At 46.3% G+C, this 23,723-nt stretch overlaps 1 long non-coding RNA gene across 1 annotated transcript; it reads right to left on the reverse strand.

Annotated features, from left to right (window-relative positions):
- Window positions 1-1,329: 1,329 nt before the first annotated feature.
- On the reverse strand, window positions 1,330-14,746 carry LOC129347521 (uncharacterized). The gene is made up of 3 exons (XR_008599655.1): window positions 8,994-14,746; window positions 2,480-2,707; window positions 1,330-1,864 (listed from the first exon to the last, which is right to left on the reverse strand). It is a non-coding gene; the product is annotated as an uncharacterized LOC129347521 (long non-coding RNA).
- Window positions 14,747-23,723: the final 8,977 nt, after the last annotated feature.

Consider the following 23,723-nt stretch of genomic DNA (forward strand, 5'->3'; position numbering starts at 1 on the left):
ACTGTTACCTGTCCAGGTGAACCTGTGATAGACTGTTACCTGTCCAGGTGAACATGTGATAGACTGTTACCTGTCCAGGTGAACCTGTGATAGACTGATACCTGTCCAGGTGAACCTGTGATAGACTGTTACCTGTCCAGGTGTTCCCTATCTTCACCCTCAGTCAGCTGGGACAGACTCCAGCCCCTCAGGACCCTAATGAGGATGAAGTGTGTGTAGATGATGGATGTTCACTACTGGATCAGTCACCAACACAAAGAGAAAATGAAGCGTTAGAGGAGAATGCAGGTGAGCACAAACAAAGGAAGGAGAAAAGCTGGAATGAAAGGTGGCTTCGCTGTGTTTATGTGATGTAATTCTGTTTAATGCAGTGGTTTAGCAGTGAGGTGTGGAAACACTGAAGTCTACAGAGGAATGAAGTCAAACCTGAGCTGTGTAGGAAAATCACAGCTCCACGTCTGTTGAATGAAAAAGACATCTCCTGATCTGTCTCAGGTCAGATTGTTGAGGGTTTGCTTGGTTGGATGTTTTTCTCGTTTCTGACAAATTTCCAGCCTCCTCTCACTCCATCCACACACAACATCCTGATCCAAATTATGCAGACAGTGTTTCCTCCGAGGAACAACTTCACGTCTGTCTGTCTCTTACTTGGATTAAACACTAAAATATCCCTCTGATTTTGCAGCATGGAGATGCTTTTCTTACCCTCATACCACAACAGGATGCAAAGTATGAATGATCAGCATGTTTGTGGTAATCTGAACAGATATGACCGGTGTCATCATGGGAAAGTGATGTCTTTGTGTCCTTTATTTATGTCTGGGAGAGAGCCTTGATAATCGTCTGGCTTTTTGTTGGTATGAAACTATCCCATTAGTCTTCTAATGTCAAAACACAGAGGAGGTATAACATTACCGTCTACAACATCCGCAAGCAGAACAAGCGAACACACCCCCTCCTCCTGCCGCCACTGCCTCCCACTTCCCCCTTTTATCACTTTACCAGCTACATTACATGATCTCCTCTTTGTTGCTTTCCTTCTGCTGCCTTAGTGCAGCCTGCCTCCATTCATTCCATGTGTTGTGATTATTGAAAGTACTCCCAGTCAGGAACTACTGTTACGTAACCAAACCCAGCACTGGTTCAGCTCTCATGAACATAATACTTCCACCACACTGCAGTTGTTGTTCTCCAAATACCCAACTAGGAGCTACTTCTTTGCCTTTTCTGAGAGATGAGAGACATGTGCAGCACTCAGGATTTTCTTCTGTTTTTCTGGTCTAACAGGCCAGATTTAAACCTGCTGACACATGAAGATTAGGCATAGTAAACTCTTAATTGTTAAGTTATTTATTTACAGAGGTATTCTCAGCAAGCAAATCATTATGAAAGAACATTACTAGAACATTGTTGAGCTAATTACAATTGAAAAAGTTCAAATCAAAGGAAAAACTGAATTGAAAAACAAGAGAAATGTACGCAAAACACTATGAAAGAACATCCACACTGACTGGTGTTAACTTCAGTTGTTTCTGTTTAACAAATTTCAGTTTAATATCTCTTTGTATTGTCTTTGACTGACTTGATCTGTGCTCCAAAGGTCAGTCCTTACATCAACGTACTGTCTCTTTGTATTGTTGCCTAAATCCGTGATGTAATCTTGTTTTACATGTGGTATATTTTGGCCTGGAGAGGCGTATTCTTGGACAGGTCATTCCAGCCCCTGGGGGGTTAATCCGGTCTGTTACACCGCCTCCAGTCCACCTTCAAATTTTGCCGGACTTGACTCGAGCCTGAGGAGCAAGGAAGTGGAAAAAGCTGGTGTCTACACTGAAGCAACCTGTTGACCTGCTCTGAGCAAAGTCTGTAATAGACGGGAGGAAAACAGACACAGGGAGGAATGTCATTACTGTGCAGAAACAGACAAATGCATCCTAATCTGCTCCAAAAAATTAGCCAACATCGAGCAGTACACAAACCCTGCACAGATGAGCCTGCACACACACACAATCAGACCGGGTTGACGAGTACACTCCGATAAATTATTCATTCAAATGTCTGGGAGGAAATATTAGTTGTGTCTGAACCCTGATTGAGTTCAGATGGCGGACCTGTGGAAACATGTCATTGGTTCAACCATCTGCTGGAGGGCTGGGCTAATAGGAAAAAGGGGTTGCCCCTTTTGTCCCTCATGTTTGTTCAGATCATCATAAAAACCTCAGATTACAGTCAAGACATATTAAGCAGAAAAGTGAGTTTTTTCTGTCATGACTCACTTTGAATATGTGCTCATTAGAAAAAGGAAATCCTACAATAAACTAAAAGCTTACACAACCACCCTTTGATGGAGCGGCTTGGCAGAACGTCTTCCATGTGTTCCCATCCTGGATGCAGCCTGCTGTGGATGTGCTGCAGGATGACAGGGCTTTGACAGTTCCCAGTGCACTTTCCAATGTAATCACATAAAACAAACACATACCTGCTGAGGCAGACTCCGGACCCCACTGGAGACGTGTTCAGTTTTAAAACGCTACATGTACTGTGCACTGTAGTTTGGAGTTTCAGCTGACAGTTTCAGGATAAATGAGACGGGGCCAAAGGTGTAGCTGCCATATTTCTTTTCACCAAAAAGATGGCCGTTCCGGAGGTATGACGTTAGTGCGTGTGATGGAGCGGCAGTGAGCTGCGACGGACATAGAAAGACAAGCTGAAAAAAGGAGAAAAACAAGAAGAAGAGGGAACGTGATAGATGTGATAACATCCACATTGGAGACAAGATCCTTAATTGTGCAACAAACTGAGGAAAGGGGATCTGGATGAAGACAGAATAAGAGCAAAGAGAGAGAAAATAAATGCTGACAAATTCAGAAAAAACATGCAGCTCTGAGTACTGAAGACCAATGGAGATGTGTGCATCTTCCAGTGTTTTCAGGGTTGCAGTGTGTTTTGGTTTGCAGCGTTCAGCGTGTCCTGCTGCCGTGGCCGCTGTGTTCTGAGTCAGAATTGTTTACAGCCGTGCAGATAGCATCAGCAAAACACATCTCTGGGCTCACGCTACAGCCTCTGGCCACCTTTCAGCTCATGGTTACCGTCTCGTGCTCTTTCTTTTTGTCATCACAAAGTGCTGCAGCAGACGTTACATCAGTCTTTTATAGATGAATGTAGGTAGTGCATCATGCTTCAGAAATGACATCCAAGTTGTTTTTACGATAACAGTAGAAGAGAAGCTAAAAGGTATCTTTGTCCTGGTGTGTGTGGAAAAACTCTTTCTGCTACTTCAAACTCCACTACTTTCTTTAGAGGTCAATGTTACAGATGAAGGTTTTCCACAAAAAATAGGCTCATAAAATCTCATGCCTTGTTATAAATAACATTTGTCATTAAAATTATCTTAACCTTAACCAGCTGAAGCAGTAAAATGATGCAGCAATTTTTCTGCACTGAATACTTTGATTCACATTTTGCACTGACGTACACTAACGGTCAAAGTTTTAGAACTCCCAGTGTTTCATTGTAAATTCTGCATGTTAACGTCTCATTGTACTCTGAAATGAAAATCTAGAACAAATTAACAAATGAAAGAAACCAAAATGTATTCTAAACTTTCAACTCATCAAAGTACCTCCTTTGGTAGATCTAACAGCTGAACACACTCATTCTTTCCTCAATGGAAATCAAATATTCTTCAGAAAGTTCTTCCAGCTCTGCAGCAGAAGTTCCCATAAATGTGTGGTTCTTGTAGGTTCTTTGCTTTCACTCTTCTGTCCAGTTCATCCAAACCAGCTCCATGGGGTTTAAGTCTGGAGACTGTGCTGCCACTCCATGTTCTCAACCATCTGGTTCTTTGTTCCTCAGGTAGTTCTGTAGAGCTTGGACTGATGTTCTGGCTCATTATCTGCTGTAGGATGAACCTCTGACCAACTAGAACATACCAGAGGGTTCTGCATGGAGCTGCAGAATGCTGTGGTAGCTGTTCAAGTTCAGGGTTCCTCTCTCTCTGTACAAGAACCAACCCTGGATCCATCAGAACATCCCCAGACCATCACGCTTCCTCCTCCATGTTTGACAGTTGATGTTCCACCCTGAGGAACCGTCCTTTCTCCTACTGGACGGCTACAAAAATCCTGCTGATAAACCAAAGATTTCAAATGTTGATCCATCAGTCCATAACACCTTCTTCCAGTCTTCAGTAGTCCATTGGTGGTGTTTCATGGTCCAGGAAGCCTCTTTTTCTCATTCTGACGTCTTACCAACAGCTTTCTGCTGCAGCTCCACCTGTCAAACCTGCAGCTCCAAGTCTTCTCTCCACAGTTAAACTGAGACTTCTTCCTATGACCACTATGAAGATGATTGAAGCTGTTCTCCTGTGAGCTCCTATCACCAAGCTGTTGACTCTCACAAACTGGTCTTCTGGTTCTGTTGTAGCTTTGGATCTTCCAGATCTCTTCTTGTCAGAGTTTCCTTCAGTTTCTGAGCCTTTTGATGGAGAAGTAAACTGGATTCACTGACACCTGGACTTTCTTCACAGTTTCTCTGTAGGAAAGACCTACATTGTAAGTGTGATGATGGGCTGTCTCTCTTCTATTGTTAACTGTCTTTTCCTCTCCATTTTTACAGCAACTCACTACTTTCTGCAGTACTTCCTGTTCTAATAATGCTCTGGAGGGTTCCACAGTGTGTTCCATCACTACTTTATGCAGACAGAGGGGGTTGGAAGGAATCTAGAAAAGTTGGGACTCCTGTAGGATTTGGTAGCTCCAACTTTCAAGGTTTGATCAACCTCCATTGCTGCAGAACAGCTTTAAGTTGTTAACCCATTTCTGTTCCCTGAAAAAGGCCTTTTTGTAGAATTCTGAAATGTACATTATTGTTCATTTTTGGGTAACCTTACCTTTTATTTAACCTCTGATACTGACCTTTGGACCATTTCAAGCTATTCATTGGACTTAAACTACTTGAATTTCAATTAAAAAATGGAAAAATCTGGGCATTCTAAAACCTTTGACTGGTAGTGTAGGTTTAGGGACATTTAAATGCAGGACCTTAAATGATTTTGTTTATTGCAGTATAAACTACATTGCTGTGCACTAATAAACATTTCATTCTGCCTCATTGGTTCATTATTTCTTTGCACAAACAAATTTCCATGCAGGGCTTTTAGTTAATTTTTTCTATTTCAGAATAAATGATATACTGCAGATTATATTGTAGAACATTAATAAACACTTTAATTCATTTCATTTGTACAAAGAAAAACTGAGATGGTATGACATGTCAGCATTTGAGCCTGATCAGGAATGAATGTTTAGATTATATTTACATTATTTAGGGGTATATATAACAGATTAGGTCCCATGGTGTGCTCATACTGTAAGCAGGCCCTCATTTACAATGTAATTTATCTTTTCTTCTTTAAATTTAAAGCATTGTTTTCCTGCCGATCAGGACGGGTTGATGTTCTCCTTAATCTTGGGCAGACCCTGGGGTTTCCTAATGTTCTGCTGTCATGGCTTCTACATGCTTCACTTTATTTTTTTTTTTCCATTTTCCTCTCATCTTGTCTCCACTCGCTTTTCATCCAGGTATGACATCTTTGTTCCGCACACGCAGGCTTTATATCTGTCTGCACGCTGTCTGCAGGCTGAGGACGACTTGGGGAACTACCCCTCCACATTTTTATTACCTGCACAGTTTTCATGTGAGCTGGAGATGAAAGAGGCCTGGAGCAGCGCTAGGTGTGTGGGATCAGCATGCAGCTTAAGTGTGTGTTTTTCATTTGACTTGGATCAGGTCCAGGTCTGTCTTCTGTCATCGTATTCCTCTCTTTTTTTGACTTGATGTGTTATTCAGCCCCATCCCTCTTTGCTAACTCTTTTCTTTTTTCTGGTCTTTTCAAACTTTTCAACCAGTTTTCATTTTCAGATTCCCACTTCTGTTTTGCATCGTTTTCTTGTGTCTGCAGTTCCTCCTTTCTGTCTTCCCACCTTGAACTCAGCACTCAGTATCACTCCTCTCTCTCCCCCCGCTGCCTTTGTTTCCATGCCTCTACGTTTCCCTCCTTTCCTCTGTGTCTTTATGGGCTGTAATGGTTATCTGTTGGTGGGGCTGAGCCTTCGTCTGGGCAGACCTGAGGTGGTAAAGCCTGTTATTCTTTCCTCCCCTCTGTCTGGCATGTGTGGAGAATGGAGGGGGATTTGGAGCCGGTGCTGCTGTAATTTCAGAACCTCCATCTGAGTCAGTAGGAAGGTGATAAGGGGAGGGACGGGCCTGAGAAGGGGCATTTGCCTCTCTTTGTTCCACCATCAGACCAACTCGCTATGACTTCACAACTACAGAATTGTTGATGAGTATGAGTTATTATACAGGTCAAGTAAAGAGTAAATAATTTCTGTATGAACTGTTCTGCTCTGATGTAAACAGAACAGGTGTCTCCTCACCTTCTGGATGCAGTTCACTCAATAAAATCCACTTCAACCACTTTTTGTGTATTTGCTTTCCTAATCTCTAATCTTTTGGATGACACAGAAGCACTGAGACCGAAAGATCAGTTTCTGTAAAATGTCTCGCAGGTTTGAAAGAGGCCATCATACGCTTCCAAACAACGCCTTTACCAATATATTGAAGCTAAATGTGGATGAGAGCAGCTAATTACATCATCATGTTCTAGCTTTCTGGGCTTGTAGCCATAACAGGGAAAGAAGCCAGTCATCCCCCTGAAACAAATGAAAATGAAAAGGACTAAAAAGAGTTTTGCACAAATAGAGTTTACAGAAGCAACATCTTGATGTTTATTTTAACACTTCAGTTGATATCCCCAGTGAGAGGAGAGTAAATGTGGCTTAAATGAATAAGTGCTGGATCTGTGGTTGCTCAGCTGCCGACAATCCATCTAATGCCGGAGCACGCATGTTTAAAACGTGATTCATCGCTTCCCCCTTCAGCTAGCTCCTGCTATAAACTCATAATCCAGATCTAGTTCAGCTTCACTCTGTGGCACCAACCTCAGGAACTCACAGTTCATGTGTGTGTATGTGTGTGTGTTGCCATTAATGCAGGTGTGTGTTTTGTGTGCAACACCTGAATGTGAGCGAAAACTCAGATTTTGTTGGATAAAAACAGAAGAAAGATTCTGCAGAGAGCAACCCAGACCTGGACCCGGACCCAGGCCCAGGCCCAGACCCAGAGCCAGGCCCAGGCCCAGGCCCAGGCCCAGAGCCAGGCCCAGAGCCAGGCCCAGAGCCAGGCCCAGAGCCAGGCCCAGAGCCAGGCCCGGGCCCAGAGCCAGACCCAGCCCCAGGCCCAGGCCCAGGCCCAGGCCCAGAGCCAGGCCCAGAGCCAGGCCCAGAGCCAGGCCCGGGCCCAGAGCCAGACCCAGCCCCAGGCCCAGGCCCAGGCCCAGGCCCAGGCCCAGAGCCAGGCCCAGAGCCAGGCCCAGAGCCAGGCCCAGGCCCAGGCCCAGGCCCAGAGCCAGGCCCAGAGCCAGGCCCAGAGCCAGGCCCGGGCCCAGAGCCAGACCCAGCCCCAGGCCCAGGCCCAGGCCCAGAGCAAGGCCCGGGCCCAGAGCCAGGCCCAGAGCCAGGCCCGGGCCCAGAGCCAGGCCCGGGCCCAGAGCCAGGCCCGGGCCCAGAGCCAGACCCAGCCCCAGGCCCAGGCCCAGAGCCAGACCCAGCCCCAGGCCCAGGCCCAGGCCCAGGCCCAGGCCCAGGCCCAGGCCCAGGCCCAGAGCCAGGCCCAGAGCCAGGCCCAGAGCCAGGCCCAGGCCCAGAGCCAGGCCCGGGCCCAGAGCCAGGCCCAGAGCCAGGCCCAGAGCCAGGCCCAGGCCCAGAGCCAGGCCCGGGCCCAGAGCCAGGCCCAGGCCCAGGCCCAGGCCCAGGCCCAGGCCCAGGCCCAGGCCCAGAGCCAGACCCAGCCCCAGGCCCAGGCCCAGAGCCAGGCCCAGGCCCAGAGCCAGGCCCAGAGCCAGGCCCAGAGCCAGGCCCAGGCCCAGAGCCAGGCCCGGGCCCAGAGCCAGGCCCAGGCCCAGGCCCAGGCCCAGGCCCAGAGCCAGACCCAGCCCCAGGCCCAGGCCCAGAGCCAGGCCCAGGCCCAGGCCCAGAGCCAGGCCCAGAGCCAGGCCCAGAGCCAGGCCCGGGCCCAGAGCCAGACCCAGGCCCAGGCCCAGGCCCAGGCCCAGACCATAAAATATACCTAAAAGTGTAGATGCAGCACTTATTAAAACAGACTGATTAAAAGTTTGCATGGCCATGAAAAGACTTGCGAGTTAAAAAGGGACTCGGCATCTGTGGGACCTGGAATGTGAGTTTGGCTCAGTGCCTGAATTCAGGCAAACATCAAATAGCTGCTTGAAGGTGATCCGCTGTTCCGTCTCCTCATCACAGAGCTGAGCTGTCGAGGATCCTCGTCGCTGGGAAATGAAACAAACGATGAGAAACACCGAGCAGCCATTTTAAGCCCTGCCTTGACAAGCAGAGCTCTGCTCCTGGGACACCCAACTGATCCCTCCTGCGTTTACTTTTCCAGTTTTAAAAAAGTAGCACAAAGTTGCAGAGGCACACACCGAGAGGTATTGTAAGGCAATACCAAGCTGGGTTTTCCCCTTTTCACAAGTGCTGCAGTGGAACATTAAAAAAAACCCAGACAACACACCCTTGGCATAAGAAATGTGTTTAAAATGAGCAACTGAAAGGTGCATTGTGTAGGGTATTCTTCAGGGAGTTGGGTCTAATAATCACTGGGTTGGGTGGGTTTATTTTCTAAATAAGACATCAAGGAGCTGAGTATTAATCACGGCCCATGTAACCCTGTCACACTTCCCCCAGTGGAAAAACATCATCGTGGTCAGAGAGCGTTTTACCCACGGCGTCCGGCTCCCATGTCTCAGGACCCCGGCTTCGCCCCTGATGTATATGCAGCCGTGCACACGTACATGCAAGAACACATAAACACATGCTTATAGCAGCAGTACACACAGGTAGAGCTGTTCTGAGTGTTACCTAATGGCTGGATGTGTGCTGCTGTGAAAGGAGCTTTGTGAGAATCCTCATCATCATCTTCATCTCTCTGGTCCTGTCAGGGTTCTGCATGTCGAGTCACAAACGGCTGCATTTCTCAGAGTTCCAGCAAACGAACAAAGCAGTGACTGATTTCTGTCTGTGCAGCTCCACTAAAGCGTGACACGACATCAGGCTGAATCGAAGCCTCTTGATATTGTTTATTGTTGAGCCATGACGTTTCCTCTGAGCTGCAGCCAAACATCTCAGTTTGGCCGAGGCCCGGCTTGCCACAGGCTCCACCGCTGGACAAGAGGCCTGCAATTATAGCTCACTTCAAAGATGCCAGTCAGTCAAAGACAGCATTCATGCATTTATTTTGGCAGACCCCATCCACTCCCCCTTCCTTGCCTCCTCACCTTTCCACCTCCCGCCCCCTTGCCCTTCTTCCTCCTTTCCCACCAACCCTCAAGCTTGTTTAGATGAGCGATTAAGTAGAGAAACAAGTGCAAAGGGAGTTTGGTTTGGCACGCTTCACTATTGACACACAGTTTACTGAAATATCTCTCTGCGTCGTTTTCCCCTCACCTAAATTTGGCCGTGGTGGATGTCGGCAAAGATGAGGGGAGGAGTGGGTCTCATGTGCCCAAATAGGGAGGCTTCAGTCCTGGGCATGCAGATCATCCTCTGCCCCCGTCCCACCCCACCTCCTCCAGCTGATCCAGAAATAAAACCCAAAGAGAGGGGGCCGGAGGACATGTTTCACCTCAGGCCATCTGCTCAGCGCTCGCTATTAGATGTTCAATTAACATGGTAAACTGATAGTCTGCCATGTCAACAGAGCAGTGTATCACCGAGCATCGGGTTTTGCTCTCTTATATTCGAACCCCCCGTTAAACCACAAAGTAGGCCAACTTTAACTGTCAATGACAAATTTAGAGAAGTGTTTATTCACAGGTTATTTCATATTCTGCCAAAGTTTATTTGATCATGAGAACACTGTGTGCGTAAGGGACTAATAATACAACTTCCTAAAACTTGTTATTGCGTGGGAGCTTTAAAGTGGCCTGGACAGAACGTTGAATGGGGAGGAACAGCTGGCATATTATACATTTCACTTTATTGAGAGGGCATTGACTAGCATATAAGTGATCAGATTTCAGAAAATTCCAGTTATCTACCATCTGCTGGGCGAGACCTAGACTAGTAAACTTTGATCCTGAGACGTGTGTTGTGTGAAGGAATGTGTTAATTTGCTCATCTGTCTGTTTTTGAGTTTGCGTTTGAGTATTGCAGAGCTCTGAGTGGTATGTGCAGGAGTGTCTGTAAATGTTTGTTGTTAAAGCAAACCAGACACCTCAGCCCCACTGGGCCGGAGCTCCACCATCACACCCCCTGGAATCTGAAACCCGAAGCTGGAAGTTGGGCAGCCAGAGTGATTAGGGGGACCCACCACGCTGGCGGTGTTACAGTTTGGCTCAGGTGTCCCATTCGTCACACCGCAGACCGACCCACCCCACACCACCCTGGACCGACACCCCGGTCGCAGAACTGTCTCTGGGGCGGAGTCGGGTGGCCCAGGGACCTCTATAGGAGCCTGGATGGCTCCCACGGGTCCAACTTATCCGTCCGTCTGCAGAGGCTCCTCTGACTCGTTAAAAAGCACAGACCTGCGGTGCTAAATCATGAGGCTGTCACACTCATCACACACACCTGGTGGGACTTGTATCCCTGCAGAACAATAACTGTCACCTACTGGATTTTGTGTGGACACTGAGAAGTGAAGGGAACATTTTAGGCCTGTGAACAGAGAAAGATCAAATCAGATCTACTACCGAATGCCAAACACACACACACACACACACACACACACACACACACACATACACACACACTCCATCTTGGTCTGACAGCAGTGGTAGTTATGGCTTCAAACCACAGTCAGTGGCTCCACATAAAGGCAGCTTTGTTAAAATGCACTGTGCTCCAAATACCATCCAGCTCAGCCACAGAGCCTAGAGAGGAAGGCATGCTGAAGAGGGACAGGACTAAAGTGTGATCGCAGCTGTTAATTGTGAAGGTGGAACCTCGCTGCTGCCTACCTGGAAGGAAGTTTAAATACGTATGAATGAATCCAAAGACATGCAGTTACATCTACACATATCATGACACGCTCAGGCCCCATTTACACGACAACGTTTCACCCGAAAACACAAAAGTATTTCAGTTCAATTCAATTTCCTCTGCCTCGTTGGATTTACATGACATCCATCCATCATCTACACCACTTAATCCTCATTAGGGTTACAGGGAGCTGGAGTCTGTCCCAGCTGACTTAGAGTGAAGGTTCACCTGGACAGGTAACAGTCTATCACAGGTTCACCTGGACAGGTAACAGTCTATCAGAGGTTCACCTGGACAGGTAACAGTCTATCAGAGGTTCACCTGGACAGGTAACATTCTATCACAGGTTCACCTGGACAGGTAACAGTCTATCACAGGTTCACCTGGACAGGTAACAGTCTATCACAGGTTCACCTGGACAGGTAACAGTCTATCACAGGTTCACCTGGACAGGTAACAGTCTATCACAGGTTCACCTGGACAGGTAACAGTCTATCACAGGTTCACCTGGACAGGTAACAGTCTATCAGAGGTTCACCTGGACAGGTAACAGTCTATCACAGGTTCACCTGGACAGGTAACAGTCTATCACAGGTTCACCTGGACAGGTAACAGTCTATCACAGGTTCACCTGGACAGGTAACAGTCTATCACAGGTTCACCTGGACAGGTAACAGTCTATCACAGGTTCACCTGGACAGGTAACAGTCTATCAGAGGTTCACCTGGACAGGTAACAGTCTATCACAGGTTCACCTGGACAGGTAACATTCTATCACAGGTTCACCTGGACAGGTAACAGTCTATCACAGGTTCACCTGGACAGGTAACAGTCTATCACAGGTTCACCTGGACAGGTAACAGTCTATCACAGGTTCACCTGGACAGGTAACAGTCTATCACAGGTTCACCTGGACAGGTAACAGTCTATCACAGGTTCACCTGGACAGGTAACAGTCTATCACAGGTTCACCTGGACAGGTAACAGTCTATCACAGGTTCACCTGGACAGGTAACAGTCTATCACAGGGCTACACACAGAGACAAACAATCACACTCACATTCACACCTACGGACAGTTTAGAATCACTGATTAACCTCAGCATGTTTCTGGACTGTGGGAGGAAGCTGGAGAAAACCCACACATGTACAGGGAGAACATGCAAAGATCCCAGGAAGTCCATGACGCAAACCAGGGATCTTCTAGCTGCATGGCGACGGTGCTAACCACTGAGCCACTGTGCAGCCCGTTGTACGAAAACTGAGTGAAGAAAATCTGCGTTTCCACTGGAACATTGGAAGGACTGAAAACGTTGTAGTATATGTGCCAGGCCGGTAGTCTGTGATGTAATTTTGTAGAGGAACACCCCACGTGACCACTATTTATTCCACCGCTGACCAGAAGAAGTACAGCCAATGTGGAGGTGGGCTGATTATCTGGAATATGTTTTGAATACGTCTTTGCTGATTGCAGTAATGGTGCAACAAATGCACGTTTTGCTGGAGATTCAATAAATTCAGTAGAGCCCAACATGGTAGTCCGCCATTGTTCCTGTTGTCATCTGGTTCACATGGCGACTAGAATAAAAGTGTAATGCTCAAAGTGGAGTGTGACGTCAATGTTCTCTCTGAAAACTTTGACTACTCGTCCACACAGCGACGGCGGCTGGAGGCCATATTTAAAAGTTTTCGTTTTCAGTTGTCTAAAACACCGTTTCTGTGTCAACGGGAGGCCAAGACGCAACAAAACTGTTTCATCCTAAAACGTTGTCGTGTAAACTGGGCTTCAGAAGTGTACAGATTCAAACAGGGTTTAGAGATCATGTACATTTAGAACTCTGTTGTTGTTTCATTTTTTTTTAGCAACAATCATTATTTGAAAGTGCACTAAATATTAGTTATTTCATTCCATACAGGTTGTGATCACCTGGTCTGTCGTCTCTCTTCCTGGCAGCAGGACACCAGACACTCTGTGGTAGTTTTGGTCTCTTTGTGCTTTTATGATTGATTTAGATTTTTCAGTTTAAGCAGAATTAACAAGAACAACAACACTATTTTCTGCTAAAGTCTTCTAGGTCAACAAGTAAACAAATGACTTGGTCTCCCCGGCAGGCGACCTCCGACCTCCTCGCACTCTGCTGTCACGGCCGAGCCTCAGCTTTGTTCATAGGTCTCTCTGCTGGTATGCAGAGAGGATCCTGCCAACACAGCGTGAAAAAAACTGTGCATTAGTCCTTGCAAACACCAAGGTGGTCCTGAAAAAGATGAGGAAATGGGGAGAACACGGGAGTAGATGGGAGGACAGGAGTTATGTGGGAGGGGGACTGTTAGGTTGTCTGTGTCAACAATAAGGAAATAATTGGCCTCTGTAGCCGCCGGGCCTCGTTGTGGAAGCCCGGGGGCCTGCTAGGGTTGGGTGGGGCATGGCCCTGGCATTACACACAATTAGGGCAACAAGGGGGTCAAATGGGGAGGCAGGGGAGGTCCCAGTCCTGCCATTCATGAAAGGGATGTCTTTGTGCCCCGGGCTAAGCCAAGGCGAGGCCTGGGTCACAGGGAAAGGCCCTGAACTAGGACTGTGTCTGGAGAAGAAAGCTTCATGCTGATCTGAGACCAGCCTGATGCTTCAGATTACTGGGAGCAGTTGGAGGACTTCAGGTTAACGTTGGACTGAGGACAGCAACAGGTGGGAGTCAGGAACTGTTTGGACAGAACTTAGTAGAAGCTTCTTGTTTCTTTTCTTCATCTGCTGGTTCTTCTAACCTTCCACCTTCCTTCAGCCCCGATTAATCACAAACAGAGCAGTGAAATCCACTAAATCCTGCTCAACAGTTCCAGTCTGGACAGTGTCATTATCAGCCTGCATGATGGCAGCTCACCGCCCCGCTCTGCCCTGACCCCCTCCTTGACCTCAGCCTAATGTGATAAACATTCCCAATCAATGCAGGAAACAGGGTGGAAGTGGCCGGGGATGTGAACGTGACCTCCTGGTCGGCTTCAAACGGCCAGAGATTCTCTGTTTACACCTAGTCCTCACCTTCTCCTTCTGATTGGCTCAGCCAGAGACTGAGGGAGGTCAACTGGTTCAGAGCAGAGAACGCTGCTAAATCTGTCCATCTTTTTAAATATTTCTCCCAAAACTGCCATAAACATCTGCCGGTTAGGTGAGACATCTTCATCATCAGCCTTTTTTTCTTCAGTTAATCAGATTTCACTTCTTGGATTCACCACCAGAGAGAATTCACATCTTTCTACCATTTATAAATGTGCACAATCAGGAATAAGTCTTTAATATTGAGCCGTACCTGATCGCTCTGTTTTAAGATTATAGATACACCGCAAAAATAATAATGTGTTTTCACTGATATTTGACTTCTAAAAAGTTCTAAAAATCTACATATTTGAAAAAACAAACAAGGATTATATGTAGCGAAATACGCAGTTGTGTTTAGTATAGAAATATAAAATGCAGTGTTTATGTATTTTGTCTTTTATTAGTAACTTTCATACAGACTGAACACAATAGCTAGCAAGCTAGTGCTAAAAACACACATTTTAAACAGCTTTTAACTATGACGTGAACAATTTACAGTTCTTTTACAAATGTTCAGTTTTGTTAAATTACATAAATTAACAAGTAAAAGCACACAAAAAAGTATTCATTTGCACGTGCACATCAAAAATCAGTATTCATTCTTACAAAAATGTTTTAATTTTACAGATATTTGCTATAATTATATGAAAGACTGAAAATGGTCATAAATTCTTTAAACTGTTTTGGTTGATGTAGAGACGATATTAAATTATATAAATTCAAAAATCAGGCCAACGCAGTAAATCATGTGTATATCAATAAGTAATATTTATCATAATTTATTCATTTATAACATGTGACCAGAAAATTACTCTTTTTCTGCATTTGAAACTGCTAAAAAATATCATTATTATGCATTCGCTGTTATTTTCACCCTTTTGCAGTTTTACTTGAATTTACTTGAATTTCCCTCAGAACTAATAAAGTATCTATCTATCTATCTATCTATCTATCTATCTATCTATCTATCTATCTATCTATCTATCTATCTATCTATCTATCTATCTATCTATCTATCTATCTACTTACAGTATTCCACAGTTTTTAAGGCCTTTTTCACAATTTTAAACAGTTTTTTTTCTCAGTGTAGTCATTTACTGATATTTGTATAGAAAAAAGGGCTAAAATGTTTAGTAGGTGATTTTCTTGCTAAATGAATGATTAGTATAGACGAGGAAATCAAGCAACTTATGTAAAAAACTGTCATGCTTAGATTTCAGTTTGTGTAAGAAATATTTTTTTTTTTTTAGATCTGCACATTACATCATACTGCCATGACTGCTCAGACACACCTGAAGACTCTTATATGTGTGCAAACAGTATAAATCCTGCATCTCCGTTTCCCTCAGCAGGGGCTTGGAGGGGTTCTGCTTTCCACATGGATGACTTCATGTAACAGGAGATGTGAAAGCAGAAGAATCTGCCTTCACAGTCCTGTTCCATGTTCTGTTTTCCGTGTTGATTCCAGTCTAATGTCACAACAAACAGTTCAGCCGGAGCTCTCTGCTTTCTGTTTTTCTGTTTTTCTCACCAGTCCTCACCAGGACGGCTGATCTTTGGGAGTTTAATGGCCTGTTTTGGTCCCACATGTAACTCTATCTGTGACAGTTCATGCTGCATTACCTGCCTTCTACACCAGACTCCCTCCGTCTTATCGCCATGCTCTCCTGTAGCTGATAGACTTGTACTGCCGGGACACATGCTGCAGGAATTCACGGCTGGATGTAACAAAATATATGTCAGAGCTCTCCTTTTACGAAGGCCTTTCGCTGCTTCCTCTTACAGTTCAGAACATGATCAAACGAGACGGGGCAGGAAAGTGGGATGGTTTTAGGTCTGTGCATGTTGAGGCCAGTTAAAGTGTGTCTCTGGGGATGAAGAGGGGTCGGGGGACTGTATCTGGATCTGCCCCCGCCAGCCCCTGGGGAGCAGGCAGGGCTGCTGCTGAGACCCAGTGGGGCTCAGGTTTTGTCAACGGGCATCAATCTCTCTTGTCTGTCAGCCCTATAATTCTCAACCCCTGACCCTGCCCCACCCTCTACTGGCCTGGGTTACAAGGCCTCCTGGATGGGGATTGGCTGTCAGAGAGGTCCAGCTGAGAGACAGTGGAGACAGTAATCTGGCCTGTGATGCCACTGTGTCTCAGGAGCTCATATTGCTGACGAATCCAAATTCATGCAGCTCTCTCCTCTCCTCTATCTGTAATGCTGCTGCTGGCTGATAATAACACATCCTCTTCTGCTATCTGCTATCCATCTATCACATCAGCCCATTTCCTCTTCCTCTCTCTTCAAGGTACAAAGTGTCTTCATCCATCTCTCTTCTAGCAGCTGAGCAGTCTGTCAGTGAGTAACTAAGTGAAGGATGGTGAACAAAGAACGCTGCTTGATCTCTACACATCCACCGAGTCCGTTCTGAGAGCTCTGACTGATCCTGGAGTCGGGCTGTAATGAGAGTGTTGTGGAGTGAGATATGGTGGACGAACTGTGGAGAACGTGACAAAGCTCTCGGTCGCCTCGTTGCTTCTCCCTGAACTATGAATCGCTGCAGGCTGTCCTCTCTCAGAGCCTCTCTGTGGGAGTCAATAACTCACGGAGCGTCCCTCGCTCCCTGCATTCATCTTTTTCTTTCACTCCGTACAAATTGGGGTGTTGCATGGAGACAGTGGCATTTTTTTCAGGAGGGCAAACAGAAGGCAGGCAGGGGTGAGAGGTGGGAAGTGCTGAGGCTCTCCAGCTGTAGTGCTCCTCAAGCTTCTCCCCTTCATCTCTCACCATCTCCCTCCATCACTCACTGTCCATCAGCTCCCTGATTAAAGAGAATCTCTCTTTTCATACTGTCTTCCCCTCTTACTCCATCTTCTTCTGTCCTCTCTTCCAGTCCTCCTCCCTCCCGTGTGAGGCAACCTGGCTCACTTCCATCAGCTTGTCTTTGGAATCTGCACACTGAGCCTCGGTATGCACTCGGCGTGCTCAAACTAAATGCCTTTCCATTTTCCTTTATTTCTCTTCTCCCTTTATCCTTCCTTGGATTTGAGAGCTCTTGTCTTGAACATTGCTTTCCCACGGAACAGGTGGCGGGTCGTGGCGCTCATGTGAGTCACAGCTGGATTGAGTGTTTACTTCATTGGCAAAGAAAAAAGAAAAAGAAACAGACAGAGCAGCATTTTCATTCTGCTTTAATCTACAGCTCCTCTGTTCTTCAGTGAAATTTCAACCAGAATCACCAGTCAGCTCTTGTTTGCCATTAAGACCAGGACAATGCACCTGGTTAGCAGCCCTTTGTCCTGCTGGCCAATGATCAGTGAGATGCAGCTGACATTGGTGCCTCTATAGCACTTAATGAAAGACTCAAATCAAAGCAGAGTGAACCTGTATGGTGGTGCTTCTCACTCACAAACACCTCTGTGAAGCAGGAGGCCCTACCCTTATGCAGGGACCCTCCACCATCATCACATCATCAGTGGCAGCTTTGATGCTCCATTCAGCTGATGGCCCATTGTCACAGCCAGCTATTCAGCAGCACCTGGGCAGGACAGCAGCGCTAAACCTTTCTGCTGCGTTATCACAACACATGCATCCTCATCCAGAGGCTGAGAGGAAGAAGAGCAGAAGAAGAGCAGGAAGAAGCCCTCTTTCTCAACACCATGGCCAAATCCTGAAACTCTTATCAGGATTGCAACTTTGCAATACTTCTTGAATGTGCAAGCTTACAAATCACAAGGACAGCCTGATAAAATATTCATATAGGCCTTTTTCTAAATCTCATCTAAACCACACAGTAGCAAACGTTGCAAACAGGTTTGCAGAGGCCGCTGTGGTGTCATTTCATGGAGGTAGAGATGGGAAATGCTGGCCTTCTTGTACTGCAGTGGTGGAGCCCTGAACAGCTGAGCGGGGCGGCCGTGGGCAGCAGCGGGTTGGACATGCTGGCACCATCCCTCTACAGCAGCCAGACCCGAGCCGGTCTGCTGTGTGAATGTATCCTCAGACGCCAGCCAGCATGTCCCCTGAGTGCCTCCTCACCTCTGTGGCTGTGGTCTGGGGAGGGGTTGTTGGGGACAGAGTCCTCCTTCATCACCTCAATGCGGGGATGGGACCAGCGCCCAGAATGGCCGAGCCCAGCCAAGTCCATCCCTGGTGGAGCCACGGCAGCCAGGGGGCTCTGGACCCACCAACAGAAAACGACTCCGTGAGCCGAACCTGCAAACAAACCAGATATATGAAAGGTGTGTGCTGCTGTGTGCATGGACACCACCATTCAGAAGTTTGGGGTCATCCAGACAATTCCATGGTTTCCATGAAAACTCCCACTTTTATCCATGTACTAACATAACTGCACAAGGGTTTTCTAATCATCAATTAGCCTTTCAACACCATTAGCTAACACAATGTAGCATTAGAACACAGGAGTGATGGTTGCTGGAAATGTTCCTCTGGAGATATTCCATTAAAAATCAGCTGTTTCCAGCTAGAATAGTCATTTACCACATTAACAATGTCTACACTGGATTTATCATTCATTTAATGTTATCTTCATTGAAAAAAAACTGCTTTTCTCTCAGAAATAAGGACATTTCTAAGCGGCCCAAACTTTTGACCAGTAGTGTACTTTTAGGGACATTTAAATGCGAGACCTTAAACGATTTGTTTATTGCAGTATAAACTATATTGCTGTACACTAATACAGACTTCATTGTGCCTCATTGGTTCATTATTTCTTTGCACAAACAAAATTAAATGCAGGGCTTTTAGTTATTTTTTCCTTCGCTGAAGAAAAAATCTTTTCTTTCAGAAATAAGGACATTTCTAAGCGACCCTGAACTTTGAACGGTAGTGTACGTGCACGCACATCATCTAGCAGTGTCCCTAAATTAGTTTGGAAAATTGCTGTTTGGAAATGATAACAATACTGGAGGCTTTGCTGTTTGCCCTCCTGTTGGTCTTTCTGAAAATAGCGTCGGGGCCTGAGAGGTGGAGACGAGCTGGTGTCTTTGATGCACCGTTGTTCCGCTGGCCGTCCTCTTCTCAGTGCAGTCCTGTGGTTTGGCCTCGGCTCCACGACCCTCTTCACACTCCTCTGGTCCAGCGCCTCCACCGCAGGTCAGCTTCTTTAGCACATGTCAATATTGGTTTAGGATTATTTCTAGAAGTCCAGAAGGATAAAATCCCTTCAGAGATTACATAGCTGACACAAAATAATGACGAAGAATCTGAGGAACCGTGGAAGAACCATTAATGAATATTTATTATTTGCATAACAAACACAGATGATTTAACCCAGGCATACTGTGGGCAGCTAAATTTGGGTGTAGCCACATGGTGTCCTGGGTAACCTCAGCTCAGAATAGCCTGAGATGAAGACAGGAGTCACAGTGGTGTGTTAGGCTCCTCTGCTTCCACATGAGGATGGGAGTTAGTCCGTCCACTGAGGGATGATCCTCGATAAAAGGCTTCAGGTCTGAATGAAGTCTGGTGTCCTCCTCTGGGTGGAAGTTAACTGGGGGGGTCCTGGGTCCTGGCTACATGCTCCACTCATTCTCTCATGCATTAAAGCACATTTTACTTCCTATTTGAATGAGACGTAGATGTAAGAATAAGCTGTGTTAAGGCTGAGCTCTGATGTCCTCCACAGGTTGGAGCAGAAGGTTCTGATTGCTTTCTAGCGGTCTGATTAGTCACACATTTCTTAACTACTGAAGTGTTTCAGCCGTCATCTCTGGGGATGTGACCTACATCATCTGATTTTCCTGAGCAGATGAAGCTTCTCGCTCCTTCTTCAGGCAGTCTGTGTTGATTAGGTTAGACTGGGACCTACCAAAGCAATTAAGGCTGAAATAAGTTATTTTAGCCACAGAACTGCCTCAGCTCAAAGCTATGTGACCTTCTGAGTGTTGTAGTTTCAAAAGAAATGCTTTTTACCTGCATGGAGGGGATTTCCCTTCAGGTTAGTGTGACTCCAGTTTCCTGTTCAGATCTGCTGGACTCTGTACACATTACCTTCAGCTATTTATACCCAAAGCTGTTCATTTTCCATTTATTCTTTACTTTTAGATAACCGTTCACTGTTTACCCTCGACTGGAAGCTATCAGACTTGACTGTTTATTCACTTCTTTTAGCTCTTTAAACTCCAGCCTCTTTTTTGCTGTTTCCAGCGTTTATCCGTCGTACATCATCTGCTCGAGATACTGATCCATTATGTGTAATTCTTTGGTTTTAATTACATTTCAAGTGGTGTTCAGTCTGATAGTTAACTAGTTTTCCATTTGTAGACAAATCATGATTCCTGTTTTTCAAAAATAAAAAGGCAGTTGTTATTCTGAACAGAGAAATTCTTTTTGGCTTTAAGACATTAATTTCCATCACATTGTCACTACTTATAATGAAGCTATGTGTAGCACACATAAAACCACAGTTTGCATTCATTCTCCTGTTTGTCTGGTGATTTTAAAACACAGATTATTGGTTGATGCTTTGAAGTGCTGGCCGGGGAAGTCCAAGAGTGGAAACAGCTCGCGAGGTGCTCTGTTTGTCAAGCTAATAATGAATGAAGTAATCCAAACAAGCCTTTCTGGGTAGGGCATTACAGGTGAGGATCTGTCACTCCAGGGCTTCGTAAGTTCAAAAGTTCAGTTCTTACATGACACCTGAACTGGGTGACTCGCAGAGCCTCGGTATTGGGCGGTAATTCGACAACTCGCGCTGTATTATCACCGTCGTTGGTCTGTTCACATCAGCACTGTGAATTATGTCTCAAGCAAGCATAAGTTATGGCAACTGGACTAACCTCGTGTGAGTCGAAAACGTTTCACCTCTCATCCAAGAGGCTTCTTCAGTTCTGAAAGCCTGGTGGGGAGTACCAGATATTTATCCACCAGGAGGGTGGTGGCAAAAACAAGTGGACAAAGACCCGAAACCAACAGACTCGTTAGGTGTTAATGTGAGTCGTTAGCCTTTGATGGGCGGTCGTTACCCCTCCCAGCCCTCTAGGAGGGTGGTTGGGGGTCACCTGACTGCAGGTGGGACAGATGGCTGCACCTCCTTGGGAGGGCTCTAAGAACGGCGTTGTAAGTGGGAGACAAGTGGTGTCTGAGGCCCCCTCCTCTGTTCAAAGATGGCCGTTCTAGCCACGACCACAGGCCAGGACTCAGCAGTCCACCTCCACCTCAAGGAGAAGGGGCACTCCTTTGATGACCACAAGGTGCGCATTCTAGCCAGAGAGGACAGATGGTTTGAGAGAGGGGTAAAAGAAGCCATTCATGTCAAACTAGAACGGCCATCTTTGAACAGAGGAGGGGGCCTCAGACACCACTTGTCTCCCACTTACAACGCCGTTCTTAGAGCCCTCCCAAGGAGGTGCAGCCATCTGTCCCACCTGCAGTCAGGTGACCCCCAACCACCCTCCTAGAGGGCTGGGAGGGGTAACGACCGCCCATCAAAGGCTAACGACTCACATTAACACCTAACGAGTCTGTTGGTTTCGGGTCTTTGTCCACTTGTTTTTGCCACCACCCTCCTGGTGGATAAATATCTGGTACTCCCCACCAGGCTTTCAGAACTGAAGAAGCCTCTTGGATGAGAGGTGAAACGTTTTCGACTCACACGAGGTTAGTCCAGTTGCCATAACTTATGCTTGCTTGAGACTTATCATGACCTGGATGACTGAGAACATCCACAGACTGTGAATTATGTAACCTTTACACTGTTGTCTGGACCACAGAGTTTATAAAATGGTCAATTATCTTTGAGTCGATTTATCATTGAGGTGATTATTATGTCTTGACAACGACAGAGGAGTTACCTGGAAAAGCTTTTTATGCAGAGTGTCATTAGCGCTGAAAACTCTAATAATTCCCTTTTTTTTGTCACAGGAAATATTAATCACAAAAGGCTAATTTTTGGCAGAAAGGTGGAGAAATAATCTGTAAATATTAGCTCCCAGAGACTGTTTTTAAATAAGAAACTCTCCAAAAATAATTTGAAATGAGTTTCAAATGGACCTTGATGTCCACAGGCTTCCGTTTACTGACGAACACGAGCTCTGGATGATCAAAGTCCTCGTCCAGCTTGTCTTTGCAGCCGACCTGCGACGCCTCGTGGCCCTCGAAGAGCAACTCGAACACCGTGGTTCAGGTTTTGTCTGTGTGTGAATGTGCACCGTGGCCAGCCCACTCTCCTTTTACTCTCCTCATCTGCTGTTCAACAGAAGAGTGGAAAGTCCATAAGCAGAAGCTGGAAACTACAACCACAAGCAGCCAATGCACAGGACACTTATTCATAGACTTACAGACACACACACACACACACACACACACACACACACACACACACACACACACACACACACACACTTGGGGTGGGGAACCAGAGCAGCAGTAGTGGTAGTAGCAGTAAATTGGTACAGGCATCCGTCAGAAGCCCCATGAGTCACCCACTGGAAAACCTACAGCTCTCCAAAGCCAGAGTAGATATCCATCAAAGTGATTGCGGCCTGTGTGAGCTCCTGCAAAAACACACTCACATACTTACACACAATTATGTTCCCATTCCTATAAGCACATGCTAAAAGCACATGTAGCAGCACATACTAGCTTCAAACCAGAGAGCTGTGTGGCGCTGACGGTGAGGTGGCAGAGGGTTAACGAGACCTTCACGAGGCTTTTATATTCAACCACCTTTACTTCTGAGGTCACCTGATCACATAAACACCGACTCATGAGCCGACCTCAGATAAATCTCCCATTCTTTGATACTCGAGAAGCCAGGCACTGCCACCTGCAGAAGCTGGGTGTGGAACATGGTGCCGACCAACACAAATAGATACGATTGATCCAGGAGATTATTGCTGATGTAATCCACCACAAAGGAGTCTGAGATCCTTCGAACCAGATGCTGCCAACGCAGTCGGATGCATGCAGGATATTCAAGCCGCACAATTAGGCCTGTTCCAGTTGGATATGAGAGTCAGTAGAGTTTACTCCTTTCTGTACTCAACTTTGGGTTCACATTATTTCACACAGATTCTGTGTAGCCTCAGAGAACACAGGGAGAGGCTCATGGTTCATCGTAGGATCTTTGTAGCTGCTAGGGAAGCTGCAGTCCGTACTCTTTGGCAGGATTTTTTCCTTCTGCAATAAATCATGCTTCTGCTGCTGCTGCTGCCACCCAGAATCTCTGCCCCTCCAGCCAGCATCTGTAGCTTTGATATGGAGTCATCAAGTTCTGAATGTCTAACAAAACTTCCCCTAATGCTCCATGTAAAGCTATTCATCAAGGTCATGAAAGCTTTTAATCCCTCCTCAACGTTTCATGGTATTTTTATGAATTAGAGAAGCACAGATTATACAGAAATGCACAGAAGAGCCAAACTCATGGCTGACTATGTCCTCTTTCCTGGTTCCATTTTTCCTCCTGTGCCCTCCAGAGGCCCCTGCTCGCCCTGCAGAGTCCCCTGCTCGCCCTCCAGAGTCCCCTGCTCGCCCTCCAGAGGCCCCTGCTCACCCTCCAGAGTCCCCT

This window comes from Amphiprion ocellaris, chromosome 19 (genome assembly GCF_022539595.1).
Source record: "Amphiprion ocellaris isolate individual 3 ecotype Okinawa chromosome 19, ASM2253959v1, whole genome shotgun sequence".
In the NCBI taxonomy this organism is placed as follows: domain Eukaryota; kingdom Metazoa; phylum Chordata; class Actinopteri; family Pomacentridae; genus Amphiprion; species Amphiprion ocellaris.